General features: G+C 49.7%; 1 pseudogene; it reads right to left on the reverse strand.

Annotated features, from left to right (window-relative positions):
* Positions 1-1173: 1173 nt before the first annotated feature.
* Positions 1174-2140, reverse strand: LOC116548066 (annotated as a pseudogene).
* Between the last annotated feature and the right edge of the window lie 1499 nt (positions 2141-3639).

Below are 3639 nucleotides of genomic sequence, written 5' to 3' on the forward strand. Positions count from 1 at the left end.
CCCTGTCTCTCTGACTCAGAACATTTTGGGATCCTTCCTGACAGAAAATAAAGGCAAGTGCCCTTTTTCCTACAGGAGCAGAAAGGGCTGCAGGTGTCTGGAGAGCCACAAGCTCACTTCAGGGGCTGCTGCACATTGGTGCTTGCGGGATCCTAGCATACCCAGCAATGTGCGGCTTGAAGCATCTCTGCAGGCTGAACAGGAAGTGTGGGGTTCCTGACTCTTCAAGAGGAGCCATGCAGAGAGGTCTTAAGTGTGTCTCTGGACCTTGAGCACAGGCCAGGAAGAGATTTGAAGGTGAGGGCAGAGCCAAGAAAGGCTGGAAAGACAGGCCAACCCACTGTCCCCAGGGTACCTTCTTCAGGACAGTCATTTGCTCTAATTCAGTGATCAGGAAAGGAGAGACATTGAATGTATGTGAGAGGGATTGTGTATAGAAGCCAGAAATAGCAGTTTTGCAGGTGTGTATGGAACCTGGGCTGTTTGGCCATCTCTGTGAAGGATGACACCCATCCCTGACTTGCAGGGTGTCCTGTGTCCTCCAGCAGATAGATCCACACCAAAGGGCACAGAGGTTGTGACCACCCACAGTGGAAGCACCAGTGAAGGGACTCAGGGTGCAAAAGAAAGAGACCGAATCTCCTGGGAATAGACAGGAGGCTGTGGAAGAGAAGGCTGGAGCGGGTTGGTGTCACTCGGGGGTTTGTGTAACTCAGATGGAGCGGCAAGGCTCCTGGCTGGGCAAGCAGTGTGAGCAAGAGCATGGAGGCTGCATGAGGGCCCCACAGAGCCACCGTGGAAGGGCTCAGATGGCTGGGTGTGCACAGGGAATTATGGCCTTAGTCCATTATCTGTAGGAATGATGATTCTTTCCCTGGACGTGTGCAGGCTCTGGATCAGGGTGAATGAATGCCTAGAGATCTGGGAAATTTAACTGTGTGCTATCAGGGGACGTGGTCTCCCGTAGATTTTATGGCCCCAGGAGACTAACAATGAGGATGGATCTGGTTCATTGGAGCTGTGGCCTTGGTCTTCAGAATCAGGTCAACTCTGGTGGGAACTCAAGGGCAATCCCGAGCTGCTCTGGCATCATCCTATCCCCAGCAACCTCTCTCTTTCCTGCAACTCCCAGCTTTGCCTCTCCCAACCTTGGCCTGCAAAATCCTCCCCCTTTGCTGTGTCCCTGCTGCCTGAGCCCAGACACCAATTCTCAGTGGGGCTCAGGGCCCCAGCTTTCTCAGAAATGAGCTGGGACTGATGTGGTTATGAGGTCATGGTGAGGACAAGGAGACCAAGCCCATGAGGAAAGCATCTTGTAAAATAGCTGCTAAAAGGGAGAATCTCATCCCTCCCGCCAGTTACATGAAACAATTTACACTCAGAAGATCAGTATAACATGTTCACTGATGTTTACTAAGCTTAGGGTGTAACAGCTCAGAACCCGGGATTGCCAATCTCTGTTTCAAAAGATAAGGGATAGCCTCAGATTCTTACGAGATGAAGAGATTATAGGCGTTTTCTCATTGTTGAAGATCCACTCTACAAAGTAGCTGCTCTTGTTTTGGACATTAAGCATTTGCGTCCACCTCCTTCATGGACATGCGGCCCCTGAACATGATGGCCACCATCAGGTAGTGGCCATGGAGGGGGTCGCAGGCTCTCATCATGTTCTTGGCATCCAACATCTGCTTGGTGAGCTCGGACACTGTCAGGACCCAGGACTGCTGGCTTACCTGGCTGGTCAGCAGGGCAAAGCTGGGCATGAAAACGTGCCGGTGGGGGAACGGGACCATATTCACGGCCAGCTTCTGCAGGTCAGAATTGAGCTGGCCTGGGAAGCACAGGCAGGTAGTGACCCCACTCATGGTGGCGGACACCAGGTGGTTCAGGTCACCGCAGGTGGGTGTAGCAGCTTTAGGGTTCTGAAGCAGATGTCATAGAGAGCTTCATTATCGATGTAGTAGGTCTCATCTGTGTTTCCTGTGAGCTGATAGATGGAGAGGGTGGTATTGCAGGGCTCCACCACTGTGTCTGACACCTTGGGTGAGGGCACCACAGTGAATGTGTTCGTGATCCTGTCTGGGTACTCTTCCCGGATCTTGTTGATGAGGAGGGTACACATCCCCGACCCAGTCCCCTCACCCAGAGGGGCCTGGCCACTTTGCTGCTTTATTTTGTGTTTTTAAATATACTTCTGGGTTCAATATGCTGTTTCTTAGTTTTATGTTCAGATACCTTTGTGTTAGCTACTATATACCTAACAAATGTTTCCTTTTATTTATTTAAAATGTTTAGATTAATAGAGGGCTGGGTGAGGTGGCTCATGCCTGTAATCCCAACACTTTGGGAGGCCAAGGCGGGTTGATCACGGGGTCAGGAGTTCGAGATCAACCTGACTAATATGGTGAAACCACATCTCTACCAAAAATACAAAATTGGCTGGGTGTGGTGGCACACACCTGTAATCCCAACTACTCAGGGGGCTGAGACAGGAGAATTGTTTCAACTGGGGAGGTGGAGGTTGCAGTGAGCCGAGATTGCACCTTCAGAGGTATTGGGGTCAAATATAAACACTCTCTGGCTCCTCCTACACTCTGTTGGGCCTCACAAGTGGGTTAGGAAAGGCTGTCTCAAGAGTGGGTGTGTCAAGCATTGCTGAAAGGGAAGGGAAGATAAAGGAAAAGTTGAACAATTAAATCCTAGGTTAGTTTAGAGTTGGTCTGAGTTTTCTGAAATCAGTTCAGGTTTCAGTAAGCAGTAACCCTCTTGGAAAAAAACAAAAAAAGACAAAGGAAAGCAATCATTCTGAATTCTGATGTTTCATGATAAAGCACAACTATTTGCTTTTACCTCTTCCATGAAGAAATGGAACACTTTGGGAAGACATCCCAAGAGATTCAGGAAGGAGAAGCCAAGGTAAGTGCTGTGGTTTGAATGCCTCCTCCAAAATTCGTGTTGAAATTTGCCATTGTGATGGCATTAAGAGGTGAGACCTGGCCAGACACAGTGGCTCATGTCTGTAATTCCAGCACTTTGGAAGGTCGAGGTGGGTGGATCACCTGAGGTCAGGAATTCAAGAACAGCTGGCCAACATGGTGAAACCCTGTCTCTGCTAAAAACACAAAAAATAGCCAGGCGTGGTCTCAGGCACCTGTAATCCCAGCTACTTGGGTGGCTGAGGCAGCAAAATCACTTGAATCCTGGAGGTGGAGTTTGCTGTTAGCCGAGATCGCTCCATTGCACTCCAGCCTGGGCAACGAGTAAAACTCTGTTGAAAGGAAAAGAAAAGAAGAGTTAGGGTCTTTAAAAGCTGATTAGGCTATTAGGCCTCTGCCCTCATGAATGAAGGTTGGGTGATCCAGGGAGTGGGCTTCAGATAAAAGGGCAAGCTCAGTTTCCATCCCCTCTTGTGTCCTGTGCGCACTTGGCCCTCTGCTATGGTACGGCACTGCAAGAAGGCTCTCACAAGTTGTGGCCCCTTGATCTTAGAACCCTCAGCCTCCAGAACTGTGAGCCAAATAAACTTCTATTCTTTTTTCTTTTTTTTTTGGACAAAGTCTCACTCTGTCACTCAGGCTGGAGGGCAGTGGCGGGATCTTGGCTCACTGCAACCTCCGCCTCCTGGCTTCAAGCAGTTCT

Source organism: Sapajus apella, unplaced genomic scaffold, assembly GCF_009761245.1.
Source record: "Sapajus apella isolate SASKATOON/1434 unplaced genomic scaffold, GSC_monkey_1.0 scaffold6723, whole genome shotgun sequence".
Classification (NCBI taxonomy): domain Eukaryota; kingdom Metazoa; phylum Chordata; class Mammalia; order Primates; family Cebidae; genus Sapajus; species Sapajus apella.